The sequence below is a fragment of the Moschus berezovskii genome, chromosome 14 (genome assembly GCF_049115385.1).
Source record: "Moschus berezovskii isolate FMDL1 chromosome 14, NW_MosBer_1.0, whole genome shotgun sequence".
NCBI classification, from domain to species: domain Eukaryota; kingdom Metazoa; phylum Chordata; class Mammalia; order Artiodactyla; family Moschidae; genus Moschus; species Moschus berezovskii.
In genome coordinates, this window is record NC_142473.1 from 12,706,642 (window position 1) to 12,730,251 (window position 23,610).

A 23,610-nucleotide genomic window follows, 5' to 3' on the forward strand; every position below is an offset into this window, starting at 1 on the left:
ACAGCCTTTATCCATTCATCCCTGCACTCATTCACTCAATTCTAATGTGTGTTGAATGTGTTTTAGATGACTGGCACTATGATCTGATAGCACTGAAATTAAAAAGATGAGAGAGAGTTTCCCATTCTCAAAGATTAGTCTAATGAGAGGGATCTACCCAAGCCTATGAAAAACAATGTGGAATAAAGAAATGGAGGTATGCATTGTATCGAAAGGAAGATGAGGGAAAAGGCAGGTAAGCCAAAAGTCAGTCAGCAAAATCTTCTTCAGCTGAGATGCCTGAGCTACATTCATCTACTAATTTTTTCACCAAACACTAGTTGAGGGTCATGGTAGGCCAAGAATGCTCCAAGTGGGGGGAAAAAATGTCTGTGTTCTCATGGAGCTTTCATTATAGTGGAAAGAACAAGAATACAGATATAAAATAAGTCTTTGTCAAGTTGTAATAAGCGCTGGGAAGAAAGCTAAAGCACAAATATAGAACTGGAGAATGACAGGGGTGAAAAAGACATGTGAATTTATATTTTAAAACTCTGACTGCTGGGTAGAGATGAGACTGTGTGAGGACAAAGCAGGGACCAGGGGAAGGGGAAGCAGGAGGAATAATGTCCACTAGCCTACGTGGCTATTTTCAAAACAGACAGGAAATATGTAAATGATTTGCACTAGAATGGTGCTTAGTGGTGGGGACAGTAGTGGTAAGTGGTGAGAAGTGATTGGTTGTAGTAAAAATGTGATGTTAGAGCTGATTGGAATTGCTGATGGATTGATTATGAAATGTGAGAAGGCAAAAAAGATTAGTCAAGGAATAAGATTTTGAGCCAGCACCACAGTTCTGAGTTACTGGAGTAAAAAATCCAAGGAAGGGAATTAGAGGTTAGAGATACTAGAAATAAATCCAAATGACTAAACACAGATTAACATGGTGTGTATGTTGTGTTAAGGAACTTGCTCTCTATCCTGGATGTTTTCTAGCAAAGAGTTGACATAAATATATACATCAGTCGGTGTTGGGAAAGAACAAATTAGCCATGATGACGCAGTTGGCCTCTCTCACACCACAGCTTCTCGCTCTTGCCCCTTGTTTTGTGAATAATAATTATGTAACAGCTGAGACCACACTGTGCATGAGGGTCACAAGGTACTTGCATAGCCACAGGCTACTTTCTGCCATACACCTGTAGGAATTTCACCATGAATGCCCTGGCTGCTGCTGCATTGGGGCTATACTGGAGTGACACCATGGTTATCTTATGTGAGGTTATATTAGGGTTCCACTATGGCCATATTATGGTCATTTCTGGCTGCTGCTGCAGCTGCTGCATTAGCCAGGAAAGAGGCTATGTTATGGCTGCCATGCCAGCCAGGAGAGAATAAATGTGTCTGCAGTTCCTATGGCTCCTCACGTCTTCTTCCAGCCTCTTAGCTTGCCCCTTGGGTTCAGCAATCAGTGTGAACAGCAAGACAATTGACATCACGAACAGGAACAGTGATACAATCGGTATAGTTGGCAGGATACCCAGCAGGTAGAGGAGCCCGAGGCTCCAATGGATGGAGGAAGCCAGTGGCCAACCTATAGCATGTGGTACAATGTAGCCACAATCCTCTCAGCGTGGATTCTGGTGGAAGACTGGGGGGCAGTGGGCAATTCACTGGGTAGCACTGAAAAGGCATTCAGTTCAGTTCAGTTCAGTTCAGTCGCTCAGTCGTGTCTGACTCTTTGCGACCACATGAATCACAGCACGCCAGGCTTACAGGCAGTGAATTCCTGTTTGCTGAACAAGGCAGCATGGACTGCCACTGGCACCATTGGGTGGATTTTCCTGACTGCCCTGAAGGTGAATATGGATCATACCCTATGCAATGCCGCACCAGTGCACAATGTGCAGAGATACTTGGAAGAACTAGAGCAACGTATATTGATGTTAAGGCCTTGTGGCCCTAAACCCATGGCCTTGAAGAACCAGCATCTCTGACAATGAGGCAGGAAGTGACAGTGATGATGTCACTTAATTAAGAGATTAAGGATAACGATGATGGACGTTGTGAGACTGCTACCTGCTTGGCAGCAAGGACTGTTGTACAGCAGAAAGTAAAGCATGAGCAGCCTATGGCCTGGAAGAACATTCCCAAGGGGCCCCCAATGTGACTGAGTTCACAACATATCAATCATGTACTCAGGTGGAGTTGGTTGACTTAGGTAAACAGTTTTGACAAAAGCATGGAGGGGGAGAGTGGGGGGGATTCATTAGCAGCATGGCTTTTGTGACTTGGGGACACAGGGGTGGACAGTATCATATGTGTTAGGGATGAAATAGAATCAGTCCAGTTCAGTTCAGTTGCTTAGTCATGTCTGACTGTTTGTGACCTCATGGACTGTACCTTTCCAGGCCTCCTTGTCCATCACCAACTCCCAGAGCTTACTCAAACTCATGTCCATTGAGTCGGTGATGCCATCCAACCACCTCATCCTGTCATCCCCTTCTCCTCCTGCCTTCAATCTTTCCCAGCATCAGGGTCTTTTCCAATGAGTCAGCTCTTCACGTCAGGTGGCCAAAGTATTGGAGTTTCAACTTCAGCATCAGTCCTTCCAATGAATATTCAGGACTGCTTTCCTTTAGGATGGACTGGTTGGATGTCTTTGCTGTCCAAGGGACTCTCAAGAGTCTTCTCCAACACCACAGTTCAAAAGCATCAAATCTTTGGTGCTCAGCTTTCTTCACAGTCCAACTCTCACATCCAGACATGACTACTGGAAAAACCATAGCTTTGACTAGACAGATCTTTGTTGTCAAAGTAACGTCTCTGCTTTTTACTATGTTGTCTAGGTTCATCATAGATTTTCTTCCAAGGAGCAAGCGTCTTTTAATTTCATGGCTGCAGTCACCATCTGTAGTTATTTTGGAGGGTTGGCATCTATACCCACTTACCTGTCATTGGGACAAAGGTTGCAGAATGCTAGACTACTCATGCAAGGGAGGCCTAACCAAACACATGACTTCATGGGATGGATTAAGGCTGCTACCCACATTATATAGTCAAACGTTGGAGAGCTCCTGGATACTGTGAGTAAATGGCATATCTATACCAAGCTGACCCAAATGGTGAGAGAACTGGGCATGAAGCTTCGATATTTAACCTAAATACCCGAGGCCCAGATGACAATTGTTTTACTGGCAGCATTCAATATGCCATTTTGAACAATGCCCCATCTACTGCTTTTGAATCCAGGACTGCTATTTTTGTGAACTCTGTGTGGTGTCCCATCTATGAGGTGACCTTGATAGTGGCTAGCTTGGGAGAAACAGAGGGACAGCAGGAGACAAAGGGGATTAGAAGTGTGAAGACCCTGAAGGGGGCCTGAGCTGGTAAAGGCTCCTTCCTGGTGATGAGAATGCAAATGTGGGCTTTGTTGGCAGCGGGAATTGACAAATAAAACTGATACACAGCCCAGTGCTCTGCTCCCAGAGCTGTGGAGGCAACTGAGACCAGAGCAGCAGTTTACCAAGTTCGGGAAGCATTCACAGCAAGAGGTACAGGTGGTTCAGTTAAAAGATTACATGGTGACCAAGAATGTTCTTTTGGATGATGCCCTTTTCCGCTTTGAATAGGGTTCAGACCAAGGTGCCCTCCTGAAGAGTCAGGGACCAGAGACTGCATGTAGAACATGTAATTCACTGGTCACTAGCTAATGTAGATCGAGTAATGGCCCTGGTTGACACCAGTGCTGAATGCAACCTTGTTTACATCTAGCCAGAGGCTGTGTCCTTACCTTTGGAAATTGGAAGGCTGTCTATGTGAAAGGCTTTTTCCTATAATGTATGGTGTAGGTTTATGCTGTGTTCTATAATGTAGATTTAGAGTAGTGAACTGTAAAGGCCATGTCCTGCGATGTGCTACTAACTTCTCATTCTCTTGCAGATTCAGAACAGTGTGAAAGCATTTGGAATAATGTGGTGCCCTGTGAATGCCAAAATTCCCTCCTTGAAAGGGTGGGCCTGGTGCCTGTAGGGGGTTTTTGCAAGTCCTTAATAAAAAAGCTTGAAGGGGTGCAGTTGACCCCTTGGAGGCTTTCCTGCAATTTTACAAGGACAACCAGTGGACTAGACTTGGCCAGGGAAGATAAAGCCACTCCACATGTAGTGGGTGGCTCTTTTAGCCCCACGAGGGCAAGGACTGCAACATGAATTCCAGGTGATACCTGGCATTGGGTTTTGCTGTGTGTTGGGGATGTAACTGTTTGTTGTTGTAGCATCTACTGCTGTTGCAAGATGTAAATTCAAAGGTCAGTGTTACTCACCAAGGGATCATCACAAGAGATGGATTGCATGTGGATTGTGATGTGAGAGACCCTGAAGGGGTGGAGTTTAGGGAAAGTGCAAATTAGCCAAGATGGTGTGCTCAGGCTCTCTCACCCCATGGCCTCTCGCTCTTGCCCCACATTTGGTGACTAATGATTACACAATATCTGAGATCATGGCATCCGGTCCCATCACTTCAGGACAAATAGATGGGGAAACAATGGAAACAGTGAGAGATTTTATTTCTTTGGGGGGCTCCAAAAACACTGCAGATGTTGACTGCAGCCACAAAATTAAAAGATGCTTGCTCCTTGGAAGAAAAGAGATGACAAATCTAGACAGCATATTAAAAAGCAGAGACATTACTTGACCAAAAAGTGTACATATAGTTAAAGCTATGGCTTTTCCAGTAGTCATGTATGGGTGTAAGCTGAGCTTTGAAGAACTGATGCTTTTGAACTGTGGTGTTGGAGGAGACTCTTGAGAATCCCTTGGGCTGCAAATAGATCAAGCCTGTCAATCCTAAAGAGAATCAGTCCTGAAGATTCCTTGAAAGGATTGAAGCTGAGTGGAAGCTCCAATACTTTGACCACCTGATATGAAGAACTGCCTCATTAGAAAAGACCCTGATGCTGGGAAAAACTGAAGGCAGGAGGAGAAGGTGACGACTGAGGATGAGACAGTTGGATGGCATCATCAACTGGATGGACATGAGTTTGAGCAAGCTCTGGGAGTTGGTGATGGACAGGGAGGCCTGGCATGCTGCAGCCCATGGGGTTGCAAAGAGTTGGACACGACTGAGCTACTGAACTGAACTGAACTGAACAGCTGAGCTCATTTATAGCACTGTACATGTGTATCACGAAGTCCTCGCTTGGTCACAGTCTCCTTAGTGTGGTACACCTGTAGGAGTTTCACCATGAAAGCTCTGGCTGCTTCTGGACTGGGGCTACATTGTAGAGACATCATGGTTATGTTATATTATGGCTTCATTATGGCTATATTATGGTTATGTTCTGGCTGCTGCTATAGCTGCCACGTCAGCCAGGAGAGAGCCTTGTGATGGCTGCCATGCTATCCAGGAGAGAATAAACATGTCTGTAGCTCCTACAGCTCCTCACATCTTCTTTCAGCATGGTAGCTCATGCCTTGCCTACCATAGGTTCAGCGAACAGAAAGACAGTGTGAACAGCAAGACAATTGCCATCATGAACAGGAACAGTGATACAGTAGGGTATTCTGGTGATTCTGCAAAGGCTGAATTTAAGTAAGCCCAACGTTGCCAAAGGGAGCTAGAGAACCTTATTGCATACTGAAGGTAAGAACTGAAGAAATCTGAATCAGAACTCAATCATAGCAATAAGAAGAAGGATATTGGGGTATTAGCCCAATAAATACATAGGAGGGGTTTCCCTGGTGATTCATACAGTAACGAATCCTCCTGAGATGCAGGAGACTTGGGTTTGATCCTTGGGTAAGGAAGATCCCCTGAAGAAGGGAATGCCTACCCACTCCAGTATTCTTGCCTGGAGAATTCCATGGACAAAGGAGACTGCTGGGCTATATCTCATGAAGTCACAAAGACTACACTTTCAAGATAAATGAAGAGACAGATAGTTCAGGAACACTTTCATATCTCCCTTGAATGGCTGGGAGGAAGATGGCATGTGAAGTTCAGGATTAAATAAAAATGAGACCAAATTAGTTTAAGGAGAAAGATCATTGGTTCACTTTCAGGACATTTTGAGTTTGAGGCAAATTCACATAAGCAGTTCCATCAGTTGGTACACATGTGTCTGAAGTCCACAAGAGTAAATCTGTGGTTGGAAGTTGTTGGTATACTGGTATAATTAAATCAAGTAAGTAGATGAGAATAAATATGGTGAGAAGATAGTTCTCTGGAAAGCACATCTAAATAAAAGAAAGAAAACCAAAAAATTGTTTAGAAGGGGAGAGGGAAGGAACCATTGGAAAAATTCAAGGAAATGCAGTGCCACAGAGGCCAATGGCTCAACCATTTAAGGAGAGTTAAATAATGGGACCAACCTAGATAGCATATTAAAAAGCAGAGACATTACTTTGCCAACAAAGGTCCGTCTAGTCAAGGCTATGGTTTTTCCAGTGTTCATGTATGGATGTGAGAGTTGGACTGTGAAGAAAGCTGAGCAATGAAGAATTGATGCTTTTGAACTGTGGTGTTGGAGAAGACTCTTGAGAGTCCCTTGGACTGCAAGGAGATCCAACCAGTCCATCCTAAAGGAGATCAATCCTGGGTGTTCATTGGAAGGACTGATGTTGAAGCTGAAACTCCAATACTTTGGCCACCTGATGCGAAGAGCTGACTCATTGGAAAAGACCCTGATGCTGGGGAAGATTGAGGGCAGGAGGAGAAGGGGATGACAGGATGAGGTGGTTGGATGGCATCACCGACTCAATGGACATGAGTTTGGGTAAACTCCGGGAGTTGGTGATGGACATGGAGGCTGGGCATGCTGTGATTCATGGGGTCAAAATAGTCGAACACGACTGAGCCACTGAACTGAACTGAACTGAAGGAAAAAGGACTTAGTAGGAATATTTATAAAGATAATAAAGTTTAATGTTACTTAAGATTGACATTTGGGATACCGCTGAATGGAAACTTCAATAGATGAGTGGAAATCAAAACCATATTGCAACTGAGTTAATAAAAGAAAAAAAAATTGTTTGCCAATAACGTTAAAATCTCAATAGACATTAGAATTACCTGTCTTATAGCTGAAAGAGAGGATTCCGAGGCCCCCTTTCTCCACAGTTGTTTGTTTAATAACACCACTTGAACTGTTAAGAAAGTTCAAATGTGATTCTAATCTAGAGTGAGGATTGGGAAGCCTTATTTTATGCCTTTCTTCTCTTCCTTTTTCTCTCTCCTTAATTCTCTCCCTTCTCCTCCCTCCCTCCTTTCTTCCAATATATGGCTTATTCTAATTGCTATAATGAGAGTTTCATTTGTTGCTGAAACAGCACTCAGACATTTTTATACTTTTTGCAATTTACTTTTGGGTTATACTTTACTGGAGTTATCTCGATTTTTGATTTGTATTACTAGAAATTTTGGAAGAAACAAAGCAAAGAACAATTGCATTAGAGACTATCATTAACTGAAATCTAATTTTGTTGTAAAAATAGTGTTTCTTGAGTCAATGTTTTGTAAAATATTTTTTAGAATAAGCAGAAAGTATTTACACAAAATTGGCATTTTTCTCAAATTTTATAGGTTAATGGGTATTTTGGTATTCAACAACGTTTATTTAGTTTTTAAAATAAGTTTTTAGTTTTATATAGCAAAGCATTTCATAAGTTTAAGAAGGATAAAAAGTGGAAATAGTACATAGTAGAAAAGCTGACAGTCTGGATTGGATTTTCTGCCTGTGCCAAAAATGAATATATTGAACCAGTCTAAACCTCTCTTAAAGTTACTGTTTACTTTCTCTTATACATTTTTTTTCATTCTCTGTCAGCATTTATTTAAAATTCTTTTCAAACTCATCTTTACTTTCATAAAAAAAAAACAAGCATTCACTTTACTTTTAGTACGTCAGAACCTGAAGATAACAAAATGATTCAGGAAAGTAGTGAAACAGTTGGGTCTAGGGGCATTGTCTTTACTTCCATATAACATTTGGCTTCATAACAATTATGCTTGGCCTTTAAAATATTTTAATATAAGTTGATATATTAAATATTGAAATCTTAATATCATTATGCATTATCAAAAGCACACTAAGACTAGTTGGTCAGTTGTGATTTTTCCCATTCTCAGTTTTTTTTTTTTAAATAGTATGTTTTACTTAGACAATTTAAAATGTTTTAGAAGTCTTGATATTATTCTTCAATGTGTATCCCCTAAAGTTTTTGTTAAATTTCTCTAGTGCATTTTTTTATACTGTGTGATAACATACATTTTGTTTACAAACTTGTACTGTGTTGACTTAAGGTTTTGGTTTCTTATGGGAGATTTTTTTAACCTTTTTCCTAAGTCAGTGAGAGCCATTCAATTTCACTGAAAGAACAGCACATTAAGGACCTGGTTTGGTGCAGACATGTATTCTAACTTTCCCTCTCAGGGAGACCCAAAGACTTGTCTTTTATACCGGCATGAACAATCATCCTCAAGCTCCTAGACTCTATAGTCTACCTCCATGAATCTTTGTTGCCAAAATTTCCTCAGGATTAATGGATTAATAGTATTCCTAGATGTCAGTTAGGATTTATTCCTAGATTTTTTTCTATTTGTTTCTGATACCTGCTTTTCCCATTCCTGTGAGCTTGGCTATATATTAAGCTTTATTTTATTTATCATTTCTAAATTAGGGGAAGGTTCTAGGTTGGCTCTATTTTCCTAATTGAATGTCTGGGTTTTGTGGCTTTGTTCATTACAGACTTTCATCACACTTGCGGTAATTGATTCAGTGTCACAAAACGGACTAGCTTTCTTTTGCTCCCCTGACAAATAAGATGATTACTTAAATGATGTATTTATATGTCTGCTGCTGCTGCTGCTGCTGCTAAGTCACTTCAGTCATGTCCGACTCTGTGTGACCCCATAGACGGCAGCCCACCAGGCTCCCCCGTCTCTGGGATTCTCCAGGCAAGAACACTGGAGTGGGTTGCCATTTCCTTTTCCAATGTGTGAAAGTGAAAAGTGAAAATGAAGTCGCTCAGTCATGTCTGACTCATAGTGACCCCGTGGACTGCAGCCTACCAGGCTCCTCCGTCCATGGGATTTTCTAGGCAAGAGTACTGGAGTGGCTTGCCATTGCCTTCTCCGATTTATATGTCTACAGGGTATAAAAACATGAACATCCTTATGGGAAAAGATGTTCATTTCTTATAACTGCAGTGCCATTAATTTTTTAAAAAGTATGAGAAAGGGAAATAAAGCTGCATACTGCACTCTGAGAAGTCTTTGAAAACCATTTCAATGAGTAATCATATGCAATTCATTTCAACATTCTCTAATATAACTGCAAGTTAGAAGATAACCATTCTTCTTCCTAATAATGTGTGTACGTAGGAGAAGCTGTGGGTCAAAAGATTTGGAAAGAACACAATGGATATAGCAATTGATTTGTTCACACCACCCAGTTAATACTGTGATTCTTCTAGGGAGTTTAGTTTTTTTTTTTAAATCCTTGTCAGCTATAAAAAGGAAAACCTAAAAATCACAATCTTCTCTATTTTTAATATGTTTTATGGCTTATAATAAAATTTTCAGCTAATGGGCTATATTTATCACAATCTCTGATCTTATCTGTTTTTGGTTATCCTTGTAATGTGAGATACATAAAATAGCTATAATTATAATTTGTTCTTTATTATACCAGTGGAACTTTTTAGTTAGTTTTAATATTAAATTAAGCTCTTGTAGTTTGATAAGTTTTTTTTTTCATTAATTTTTACTGGATACTGCTTAATAGAGTGTATGTCATAAGCAATTTAGTATTTATTAATTGCTTTGTAAACATTTTTGGTTTTACAGTTCCATTATCTCTTATGACTCCTTTGCCTCCAGTTCTGAAGAAATAACTGATGTGAATATATTTGAATAATGAAACTTAGTAAGTTATTGGATAAAATGGCACTGCTTTAAAAATTGGCACTATGAAGATTTTGCTTATATAAAGTTCGTAGCTGGTGGCTAGCTAACATTTGAATTTTAGAATTCATGACATCATGAAGGAAATTATAAGGAATTGTACCATTAATTATCCATTACTACTGAGCATAAGAGTATATACTCCTTGGAAGGAAAGTTATGACCAACCTAGACAGCATATTAAAAAGCAGAGACATTACTTTGTCAACAAAGGTCCATCTAGTCAAGGCAATGGTTTTTCCAGTGGTCATGTATGGATGTGAGAGTTGGACTATAAAGAAAGTTGAGCACTGAAGAATTGATGCTTTTGAACTGTGGTGTTGGAGAAGACTCTCGAGAGTCCCTTGAACTGCAAGGAGTTCAAACCAGTCACTCCTGAAGGAAATCATTCCTGAATATTCATTGAAACAACTGATGCTGAAACTCCAATACCTTGGCTGCTTGATGAGAAGAACTGACTCATTGGATAAGACCGGGCTGGAGAGATTGAGGGCAGGAGGAGAAGAGGATAACAGAGGATGAGATGGTTGGATGGCATCACTGACTCAATGGACATGAGTTTGGGTGAACTTTGGGAGTTGGTGATGGACAGGGAGGCCTGGCATGCTGCGGTTCATGGGGTCACAAAGAGTTGGACACGACTGAGCAACTGAACTGAACTGAATCTGAAACTAAGGTAATGCTTTTTGTATTTCAGATTTATTCCTGCTTTGTGATAGAAAATGTCATTATTAGCAACATTAAGTACTCTTGGCAGAGTAGAAACTAAATCTACTGTATTTACCACCATATCCCTTAGGACCCAACAGAATGGCTGGTGTATAGTTGCTCAATACATAGTTGATGAGAAAATGAATAATTAGAAGATAAATAGCAATATATATATTTAATAAACAGTTCTAAAGTTTGAGTAGATTTCTTCATATTTTAAATTTCTTATTGCAAATTTTTCAAGATGTACTTGAACTTATCTTGGCCTTTAGAATATAAATCAAAGATTACATTTGGTCACTGAACTAAAAACAGATCCTGAGAAGTAATGTAGGCAGTTTAAAAAATCTGGATTGTACTGTCAATGAACAAAAGACAAAGGGTCATGTTTACAAAGTTACTGTGAAGTGTTTTTGTGATTTATTCTATCAAGTAAGTTGAACAGAGGTTTAGAGGGATGTTAAATTTGAAGTGATCCAACCTCCCTCTTTCATGGTTGGTGACTGCAGCCATGAAATTAGAAGACACTAGCTTTTTGGAAGGAAGACTATGACAAACCTAGACAGTACATTACAAAGCAAAAGCATCACTTTGCCAACAATGGTCCATATAGTCAAAGCGATGGCCTTTTAAGCGGTGATTACAGATGTGAGAGTTGCACCATAAAGAAGGCTGAATACCAAAGAATTGATGATTTTGAACTGCAGTGCTGGAGAAGACTCTTGAGAGTCCCTTGGACAGCAAGGAGATCAAACCAATCAGTCCTATGGGAAATCAGCCCTGGATATTCATTGGAAGGACTGATGCTGAAGCTGAAGCTCCAATACTTTGTCCACCTGATGCGAACAGTCAACACATTTGAAAGACCCTGCTGCTGGGAAAGACTGAAGGCAAAAGAAGAGGGTGGCAGCGGATGAGATGGTTGGATAACATCACCAATTCAATGGATGTGAACTTGGGTGAACTCTGGGAGAGGGTGAGGGCCAGGGAGGCCTGGTGTGCTGGAGTCTACAGTGTCGCAAAGAGCTGGACACAACTTAGTGACTAAACAACAACAACTACCTCCCACCTCCCTCTCAGGTTAACAGTCTTAATGGTGGTCAGCCATTTTGTCTCTGCTTGAACATATCACTGTCACTGCTGAGGAAGCTGATTTGGCAGCTTGAGTTATTAAATGGATCATATCTAAAGATTATTTTGGCTGCTAGTTTTAGAATAGAGACTGAGATCAAGACAACTTCGAGTATTCACAAGTAGGTAGTGATATATATAGAGAGAGTTTTTATATGCAAAACACCATTTAACTTATGTAGATATAAGGGGGAGCTGGGAAAGCAACTAACTTGAAAATTAACTATGAGTCACTCACTTTGCACATTTTCCCCCAACTCCCAGTCACACACATACACAGAGATTAGAAGGCAATGCCGTGAGTGAATAAGACTATGGACTTTGGAATCACAAAGATCATAATTCCAGTGATGGCTGCATGATCTAATGACCTATGTACATTTGGGCAAACTATTTAGTCTCTCATCTGTAAAAGGCAATTAATGGTGAAATTGTAGGTTAAATGAGATATTATATGTAAGATTAGTACTTCAGAATAAGATGCAATTATTACATCACTATATTAATCTCCAACATTAAAGATGTGAGGCTAAAATGGGTGGGCCAGTGGAAAAATATACCTAATAATTTTTAGAGAAAAAAAATGCAATCTGACTCACCCTAAGCCTATATCTTGTCATCATATTTTATCTTTGCACCACACTGCTTTAATTATTATATTTGAATATTGTGAGTGTGTGTGTGTGCGAAGTTTTTCAGTCATGTCCAACTCTTAGCAACCCTATGGTCCATAGCCTGCCAGGCTCCTCTGTCCATGGGATTCTCCAGGCAAGAATACTGGTGTGGGTTGCCATTCCCACCCTCAGAGGATGTTCCTGACCCAGGCCTAGACATGCATCTCTTACATCTCCTGAATTAGTAGTGAGTTCTTTACCACTAGTGCCACCTGGGAAGCCTATTCTAATATTATTGAACCTCAATTTCAATATTCATAAACAAGGTTTCAGTTCAGTTCTCAAATGCTCAGTCATGTCTGACTTTTTGCGACCCCATGAATCACAGCACGACAGGCCTCCCTGTCCATCACCAACTCCCGGAGTTCACTCAAACTCATGTCCATCGAGTTGGCGATGCCATCCAGCCATCTCATTCTCTGTCATTCCCTTCTCCTCCTGCCCCCAATTGTTCCCAGCATCAGTCTTTTCCAGTGAGTCAACTCTTCGCATGAGGTGGCCAAAGTATTGGAGTTTCAGCTTTAGCATCAGTCCTTCCAATGAACACCCAGGACTGATCTCCTTTAGAATGGACTGGTTGGATCTCCTTGCAGTCCAAAGGACTCTCAAGAGTCTTCTCCAGCACCACAGTTCAAAAGCATCAATTCTTCGGCGATCAGCTTTCTTCACAGTCCAACTCTCACATCCATACATGACCATGGGAAAAATCATAGCCTTGACTAGACGGACCTTGGTTGGCAAAGTAATGTCTCTGCTTTTTAATATGCTATCAATGTTGGTCATAACTTTCCTTCCAAGGAGTAAGCGTCTTTTAATTTTCTGGCTGCAATCAGCATCCGCAATGATTTTGGAGCCCCCCCCCCAAAAAAATCTGACACTGTTTCCACTGTTTCCCCATCTATTTCCCATGAAGTGATGGGACCAGATGCTATGATCTTCGTTTTCTGAATGTTGAGATTCAAGCCAAACTTTTCACTCTCCTCTTTCACTTTCATCAAGAGGCTTTTTAGTTCCTCTTCACTTTCTGCCAGAAGGGTGGTGTCATCTGCATATCTGATATTATCGATATTTCTACCACAATCTTGATTCCAGCTTGTGCTTCTTCCAGCCCAGAGTTCCTCATGATGTACTCTGCATATAAGTTAAATAAGCAGGGTGACAATATACAACCTTGACGTACTCCTTTTCCTATTTGGAACCAGTCTGTTGTTCCATGTACAGTTCTCACTGTTGCTTCCTGACCTGCATACAGGTTTCTCAAGAGTCAGGTCAGGTGGTCTGGGATTCCCATCTCTTTCAGAATGTTCCACAGTTTATTGTGATAGTAATATCTAAATGATATGATGGTGCTGAGGATTACATAGGCCACTTAAATGAGAGTGCTCAACTTGTAGAAACTGTTCAGTAAGGGTAGCTATTGGCTTAGGATAAATGACCTGATATATTCCAGTAGAATTTGGTACAGTGCAGATTCTTTGTGAACCTTGTACATCTGGGTTTAATTTCTACAAGTGTCAAATATTTCACCTCCAAAACACAGCCAGAAGCAAGAATCCTGAGAGCAACAGCAGAAGAAAGTTTTCTGACACTTGGTTAGAGCCCAGAGAATCAAGATATTTTTAAAGGTGTTGTGAACAATGCAACAGAAGACATTTGTCATATGTTTTAAAAATTGAATCATCTTAATACAAAGACAGGCTGTATTACATTATTTCAGTTATCTTGGTTGAACAAAACAAAGTACTAATTCTTCTTTTTATAAGTTTTTGAGACATGAATTTTCATTATGTTTATTACCTAGAGTCAGAAGCAACAGAGTTCTGCTTAAAAATTATAATATGTCACTGAGACAAAAATAAAAATTTATATGCATAAAACTCAAAACACCTTTAGCAAAACAAAATATAAAGAAAAGAGTATTTATAACAGAAACAGTAGTAAACTGGCATTCTCTCACAATCCACAACTCAAACAACTCCAAGTAAGTGAATTCCAAGTTCTAGAGTTCAAGTGGGTGACAATAGCTATTTTTATTTTCCCTGAGGAATGTTTCCCACTACAGAGGATATTTTTTTTTAATCTCAGGAGCCCTGTGTCTAGACATAAAGGTCATTGCTAACTCTTTTTGAAATGCAACCTAAATTTCTTGCTTTGCTAAGGGGTTTTTTAATTATTTTTTATTGAACTGTAAACTCTATCAGGTCAGAGACCAGCATTTTCCCAACAAGGTGTGACTGTCCATGACACAGGTTCAACTTAGGTTTTGAACTTTGCATTCAAAAACATTCACACTAGACTTCCAACAATTGCTTGTTAAAGTGCACCGATACTAGCCCTTGATGATCAACAAGAGTATCTCTTTAGTAAAACCTTGCCAAGAAATAAGACCTGGTGTGCTTATCAAAATTATGAAGAACTTAGTTGAAAGGAAAAAAAAATGCATGGAGATTTACTGGGAGATTGTGTAGTGTGTAGTTCATTCATTAGATGTGACCAAGGTGGTGTTGGAGAAGACTCTTGAGAGTCCCCTGGACTTCAAGAAGATCCAATCAGTCCATTCTAAAGGAGATCAATCCTGGGTGTTCATTGGAAGGACTGATGATAAAGAGTCTGATGCTGGAGGGATTGGGGGCGGGAGGAGATGGGGACGACAGAGAATGAGATGGCTGGATGGCATCACCGACTGGATGAACATGAGTTTGAGTGAACTCCGGGAGTTGGTGATGGACAGGGAGGCCTGGCGTGCTGTGATTCTGAACTGAACTGAACTGAACTGATGCTAAAATTGAAACTCCAATATTTTGGCCACCTCATGTGAAGAGTTGACTCACTGGAAAAGACTCTGATGCTGGGAGGGATCTGATGCTGGGAGGGATTGGGGGCGGGAGGAGAAGGGGACGACAGAGAATGAGATGGCTGGATGGCATCACCGACTGGATGAACATGAGTTTGAGTGAACTCCAGGAGTTGGTGATGGACAGGGAGGCCTGGCGTGCTGTGATTCATGGGGTCGCAAAGAGTCAGACACGACTGAGCGACTGAACTGAACTGAACCGAACCTAAAAGTTTATCCTCCTTAATACAGAACACTTGACCTTAATGATAACAACAATAACGGTAACAGTGAAAATTTATGTTCTTAAGTTGGTTTCCTAGGAACAGAATCTGAGAAGGGGATTCCTTTGAATGTGATTCATTGATAGAGTGTTCCCAGGAGAAGGGATTAAGGGAAGAAGGACTGGGTAAAGAGAAAAAAAAAAAGGAAGCAAGGATGTGGTCCTCGACAGAATTAGTTTATGAGACTAATCCCACTTAGGGCTTTGGGAATGCAAATTTCACTATCGACTTGGTAATTCAACAGAAGGTAAAGAGAATCAGTCTTTTATACCCTACATCCATCAGTTACTGGTTGCCAGCAGGGAGCCATACTTGCACCTCACTTATCTCTAAAGAAGGTACAGCTGCCAGATGAGTGCAAAACCAGATGAGAGAAAACGGGATGTAACACCAATAGGATCTAGTAAAACTCTATAGCACAATGGGTTCCAGACAGTGTTTCTATGTATATTAATTTATTTAAATCTTACTGAGAGAAGTAACCCCGTTTTATGAATGAGGGAACTGAGATACAAAGATCAAAAACTTGACTAAGAAGTCTTACTGAGCACAGATCTCTATTTGAGAAAAGAAAAGCCTGATTAGTAGCTATTTCAAGTATCTATTAGATGGAGTTATGTATACCATAGGATTCAATTTTGCCAATTAAAACTTTCAGCTTCAAATAACTATTCAAAGAAGTGTGTAAATCCCACTCACTAGACAAAAGCAGATTTCTGGATTCCTATTAACTACTGAGTCACTATCTAAATAAACTGTGATCACAGAGCCTCAATTACATAAAAAGGTAAATGTGTATCCCGCTAGCATAAAAGCCCACTGTAAAATAGGACAGAGTGCCTGACCTGCAGATGTTCATAGGGATAAAAGCAATTGTACACAATTGCCAACAAGTATACTTATTCCTCCTCTCCTCTTATATTAAGAGTATATGGAATCTGGAAAAGTGGTACTGATGAATTGACGTGCAGGACAGGAATAGAGAAGCAGATGTAGGCATTGGACTTGTGGACACAGCAGGGGAAGGAGACAGTGATACAAATTGAGAGAGGAGTATTGACATATATACACTACACGCCGTATGTAAAATAGATAGTGGGGAGCTGCTGCATAGCACAGGGAGCCTCCCACTGCTCTCTGATGACCTAGAGAGGAGGGATGGGGGCGGGTGAAGAGAGGCTCAAGGGGGAGGGGATATAAATATAGCTTCAGATGTATACTTACAGCTGATTCACGTTGCTATAAGGCAGGAAGCAACACAACATTGTAAAGCAATTATTCTCTAAAAAAAAATTTAAAGACTTAGAGTTTTTCAAATAGTTAACAACAACAAAAAAAGCCTCTATGCATAAATAATCCAATATTGCTGGTATCAGTGGAGGGCCACAAGACAGCAGTGCTTGATGAGAAGAAAGGACTAATCTTGAGCAATATTCCAAAGGAGGGAAAAGGGAAATCTTGAATAGTAGAATAAAGTTTATTCATTTTTCGTGTTTTATTTAATAAAACCTATTTTATCCTAAAGGTATTTGCCATTTGTACATAAATAAAAGAGAGAAAATTTAATTTAGCTCTAGGCATTTGAAGCAAAAGAAAATTCATAAAGTGTGTATTCAAAACACTCAACATTTTTCAAAGACAGTGAATTTTTAAGAGATATCTAACATTTTAACTTCATGCTATGCGAATTTAATCTGTAAATTTGAAGATTTACTGTATCAAAAATAGCAGAAATCAATATGAATTTAAAATTATTCCTCTTTTAGGTAGATAAGTTCACAGAAGACAAAATCCTCCAGAGTTGTGATTAGCCTAAGCTTTGTATTTTAAATATGTGATTTTGGTTGCTTTTGGATTCTGTTTATCATGTAGGTACAGTAGAGAATCTTTCAGTTCAGTTCAGTTGCTCAGTCATGTCTGACTCTTTGCGACCCCATGGACTGCAGCACGCCAGGCTTCCTTGTCCATCACCAACTCCTGGAGCTTACTCAAACTTGTGTCCACAGAATCGGTGATGCCATCCAACCATCTCATTCTCTGTCATCCACTTCTCCTCCCTCCTTCAATCTTGCCCAGCATCAGTGTCTTTTCAAATGAGTCAGTTCTTCGCATCAGGTGGCCAAAGTATTGGAGTTTCAGCCTCAGCATCAGTCGTTCCAATGAACACTCAGGACTGATCTCCTTCAGAATGGACTGGTTGGATATTCTTGCAGTCTAAGGGACTCTCAAGAGTATTCTCCAACACCACAGTTCAAAAGCATCAATTCCTTGGTGCTCAGCTTTCTTTATAGTCCAGCTCTCTCATCCATACATGACTACTGGTAAAACCATAGCTTTCACTAGATGGACCTTTGTTGGCAAAGTAATGTCTCTGCTTTTTAACATGCTGTCTAGGTTCGTCATAGATTTTCTTCCAAGGAGCAAGCGTCTTTTAATTTCATGGCTGCAGTCACCATCTGCAGTGATTTTGGAGCCCCAAAATAAAGCTTCTCACTGTTTCCATTGTTTCCCCATCTATTTGCCATGAAGTGATGGGACTGGATGCCATGATCTTAGTTTTCTGAATATTGAGGTTTAAGCCAACTTTTTCACACTCCTCTTTCACTTTCATCAAGAGGCTCTTTAGTTCTTTGTTTCCTTCCATAAGTGTGGTGTCATCTGCATTTCTGAGGTTATTGATATTTCTACTGCAGTCTTGATTCCATCTTGTGCTTCATCCAGCCTGGTATTCCTCATGATGTACTCTGTATAGAAGTTAATAAGCAGGGTGGCAATATAGAGCCTTGATGTACCCCTTTCTCAATTTGTAACTAGTCCATTGTTCCATGTCACTTTCTAGCTGTTGCTTCTTGACCTGAATACAGATTTCTCAGTAGGCAGGTCAGGCGGTCTGGTATTTCAGTCTCTTAAAGAATTTCCCATAGTTTGTTGTGATTCAAACAGTCAAAGGTTTTGTGTAATCAATAATGCAGAAGTAGATGTTTTTATGGAAGTCTCTTGCTTTTGCTTTTTCAATGGTCCAATGGATGTTGGTAATTTAATCTCTGTTCCTGTGCTTTTTCTAAATCCAGCTTGCACATCTTGAAGTTTGTGATTCATGTACTGTTGAAGGCTTGCTTGGAGAATTTTGATCATTACTTTGCTAGCATGTGAGATGAGTGCAATTGTGCAGTAGTTTGAGCATTCTTTGGCATTGCCTTTCTTTGGGATTGAAATGAAAACTGACCTTTTCCAGTCCTGTGGCCACTGCTGAGTCTTCCAAATTTGCTTACATATTGAGTGCAGCACTTTCACAGCATCATCTTTTAGGATTGAAATAGGTCACCTGGTATTCCATCACCTCCACTAACCTTGTTTGTAGTGATGCTTCCTAAGCCCCACTTGACTTCACACTCTAGGATGTCTGGCTCTAGATGAGTGATCACAGCATCATGTTTATCTGGCTCATGAAGAACTTTTTGCATAGTTCTTCTGTGTATTCTTGCCACCTCTTAATATCTTCTGCTTCTGTTAGGTCCATACCCTTTCTGTCCTTTATTGTTCCTATTTTTGCATGAAATGTTCCTGTGGTATCTCTAATTTTCTTGAAGAGATCTTTAGTCTTCCAGAGCCTTTATATCTATAAGTCTAGATATCAAGTCTAGAGAATCTTTAGATAATGTAAATTATTATAATGAGATTCCTGCTGCTCAACTTCTTCTTACTTTCAAGGTAATTTTTCATAAACATTTTTATGCTTTTACCACTTAAGTAATATTCATTAATCCTTCATGCAAATCTTTATTGAAGGTGATTTATTTGTCACATTACCATGCATCATATAGAAATAGTTGATACTGTCTATTTATCAAGAGACACTGAAACTGTTTATTTTCTGCTCTAGGGGTTTGTCCCTATGCTTCACCTGCTTGAGATAAAATAATACTAACCATAAATTACATATTTATGTCTGCTAATATGTAATCACTGTAATAAATCTTCAAATTTCTATTCATTTGAATTCACATAGCATAAAACTTCGGCTAAAATTTTTTAGTTGATTTCTTTAACAAAAATAGAAAAGTTGGGATGAGTAATACTATTAATACAAGCAATATAAAAAGTATTTAGAATTTATTAGTTTTCTAATTATACAGGATATTTTTTTCTATAAAAATCAGATGTATTTTGATCTTTATAATCTTGTTTGCATCTTTCCTCTCTGGTAATTATTATCGAATATGCCTATGAAATAGACCTTATGATAAAGTCCAGTAATGATCAACAGAGGCTTGGGGCAATGAAATGACACATTAAGAAGGAAGAAATATGGCTTTAAAATTTATATATATATTTCCCTCATGGTTCAAATGGTGAAGACTCCACCTGCGAAACAGAAGACCTGGGTTCAATCCCTGGGTTGGGAAGATTCCCTGAAGGAAAGCATGGCAACCCACTCCAGTATTCTTGCCTGGAGAATCCCCATGGACAGAGGAGCCTGGCGGGCTCCATGAAGTGGCAGAGTCAGACACGACTGAGCAACTAAGCACAGCATAGCAGAAGGCAATTGAGTGGCCACTATTCTGAGCCTAATACTCATATTAAATATGAATGTTAGACATTCAGAAATATGTGGCTGGTATATACTATGAAAATAAATGGTTCAAGTGGCAAAAATATGTTGGCTTTCCCTGAGTCAATTATTTTTTCATGTTTCTCTTATTCTGTTTTAAATCTGCCTAGAAATTTTGCAGACTTCTATTTCCGAAACTGGCTATTCTTTGGTTGATTCCTATATTGCCTCAATCTTTAACATGTTTTAGAATTCCTGGATAAGAAAGGAGTTTGCTTTTTAAAAACCAAACTTGTTCAGACCTCTTTGTTGAAAATTAATTACTTAGATGTGTTCTGAGTATTCTCCACTAGCCTGGGCTCTGTGATGTATCTTTCTTCATAAGCCACTGTTCCTAGTTTGTTGGTTAATTAATGATTCTCATGATTGTCTAATGATATTTTCTAAAATCACAAGACTACTTACTATTAATTAAAATAAAAATATAGCTAAAATAAGAATACTATGATTTTCTTGGGACCCAGGACTAATCAATGTTGCAGTCTTAGAAATAGGAAAACTGTATGTCTATAAGGTTTACTGTAAATTTCAAGAATGTAAACCAGTTGTTAGATGGATAAATTTACTCAGAAACCACTGATTTAGGAGTTGACTGTTAAAGATGAAAAAATGAGGAATTCTGATTTATAGGGATCATCTAAAGAAACTGACTTCATGCAAATTTCTTAAATGAAAATCACAAAATATCAGGATCTATCACATCAGAGACTGGGTAAAGCAGGAAGATAGACTTTTTTTAAAAATAAATGCTGATACTTATTCCTTATTCTCAGTGAAAGGAAATGCTTAAGACACCAGTGATACTAGTACTAATCCTGTCACATGTGTGTTAGTTGCCCAGTTGTGTCCAACACTTTTTGCAATCCCGTGGATTGTAGCCCACTAGGCTCCTCTGTCCATGGAATTCTCTAGGCAGGAATACTGGAGTTAGTAGCCATTCCCTTCTCCAGGTGATCTTCTGATTCAGGAATCAAACCTGAATCTACTGCATTGCAGGCAGATTCTTTACCATCCGAGCCACCAGGGAAGCCCTGTCACAGTACAGTGAAATGAGATGTGTACTAAGAACCTAGCTTCCTAATCCAGTTGAGACTTCTGTGCAAGAACTGAGCCACATGAGGCTCAACTCAGTGAGGACACGTGCATTGGCATAAGGTAATGTGACACTGTGGACAAAAACAAGGACTTCATATCAATGCAAAAATGCTTTTGAACTTTTGCATCTAGCAGCTATGTGGTCTTCAGCTAATTACCTGACTTTTTCAGTTCTGTTTATCCATCTGTAAAATAATTGAAATAACACCTAGTTCTTAGGATTTGAGGGAAATGTTTACAAAAATGTTAACATAATTTCATGAGTATATTAAGTATTCATACATTTTCATTATCATCTAAACATGAGTATATATGTAAATATATATGCCTATATATTTATGTACATGTAAATAATTTTTGCTATGTGTACCATATTTGCTTAATCAATCTAGCAGTCACTAAAAGCCCCATAAAACATTGCTTCTTACACATATGCATAAATGCGTGCTTTGACTGTGCATGTCAGTAAGATATATACACGCTATTCTTGTTCCAATTTATCATACAACATATAGATTATGCAGGATTAAAATATCTGTATCTTTTATGCTATTTTTTCTTCATAATATTCCCAAATGACATCAAACTGGAGTTTAGGACTATTTTTTCTATAGTCATGGCACACACTTACCAATAGATCTTAAGTCTCTTGTACAAGACTCTTTCATGGAATTTAAAACTTACTATTGTCTGTCCTGTTCTTATGCCTCAACAATCTCTTTCTTGTAACACTCAGTATTATCTGCCACTCTTCACAATCATCAATGCTTCATCTTAGAGTGATTCTCCTATCAATCTGTTTCTTACAATGTCATTTCCCTGAACTAGAATATATTCTCACCTTTCTTCTGCCTGATCACATGCCTATACACAAACCAAGCTCAGGTGCTGTTTTCTAGAAGAAACTATCAGGAGTCACTTTTAACTCTTCTTTTCTGAAATATTATGGCCATATCATTAACTTGTATCCTGATTTGCTTGAAATAGTACTATATACACCATTTACAGCATTTGCCCCAGTAGGATTATTAATACTCTCTTGTTTTACTTTAAAAAATGTTTTTGTATTAAATATATTTTATGGTCTCCCAAATCCCTATTTGTCATAAACAAAAGCTCCTCTTGTGTTGGTACTGACTGCATTCTCTCACTGTCCCCTATTCTGTGTGGCTATATTGGTTTCCCCTCTTGGATTATATATTCATCATAGAGCAGGGGCTGTGTCATATGCTTACTGAACAAACATGGCATTGATTAAATTAAATCAATTAAAAAATTAAAGATAAAGTTACTTAAATTAATTCATATTTAGAGACTTTAAAAAGGATGTCATGTTTTCATTCAAGATAGTTGGGGATATCTTGAGTGACACCAGAGTATTCTTGCATGTCATTTCTCCAGCTGTCTAGAATAGTGTCCAACTCACCATAGTGTCGAGGGAATAGTCTATAAATCCTTTTCTGATGATGAATGCACTCTTTGGTCATTTCATCATAAGTAAAATGAGAGGTTTTCTTATATTGTTTCTTCAACCCTTGGTATTAGAATTTTATAAATCTTATAAGACTCTTTGTAATTTTTGACCCTGGATATTGCTTTAACTGTAACACTGTCTTTCCTTTCTTCAATTCACCCAAGCCTCCCTGGCCTTTTTGATTGTTTTCAACCAAAGACACGTATGTTAATTTGTTACCTTAGTCTGAAACATTATTCTTCCAGATGCTTTTGTGGCTCACCACTTAAATTCTTTTCAGATCACTGTTCAAATGGCTCCCTTTGGGCAGTGCTCTCTAGCCAGCTCACCTAAACCAGCCTTATCCCTCCTTTTTCATTCCCTCTCTCTCTCTCTCTCATATATATACATACACACATACACATATGTACATATATACACACACACATATATATATATATTTCTTATTGGTTGTCTTCTGCACCACAATGTGGGTTTTATTAGGGTAGGAACCTTACCTATTGGTTCACCACCATGACCCTCAGGATTGTGAAAAGTGGCAGATACAGAATAAGTAATGATTGAATGAATGGAGAATTAACACAATAGTGAAAATGTTTTCTACTAAATGTCATAACATAAATTTCTTGGAAATTAAATTACTGGGTACTGTTTTCTCCTTTATAAGGTAATACATAAAATATTAAAATGATTTATGAGGAAATTTTTCAGAACCCCTGGGAATGTATGCATTTTATTATATATGAAGATGTGTGATAAAGATGAGACACGAATAAATACCAATATTCTAACCATTTGATTATTAGTTTTCACAAATGTTGGAAGAGGAAATGAATGAAACAAGAATTTTAAATCAG

At 39.0% G+C, this 23,610-nt stretch overlaps 1 protein-coding gene across 1 annotated transcript in view; it reads right to left on the minus strand.

Annotated features, from left to right (window-relative positions):
* Positions 1 to 23,610, minus strand: part of CNTN5 (contactin 5) — a 647,843-nt gene that overhangs the window by 439,041 nt on the left and 185,192 nt on the right. The window lies entirely within an intron of this gene.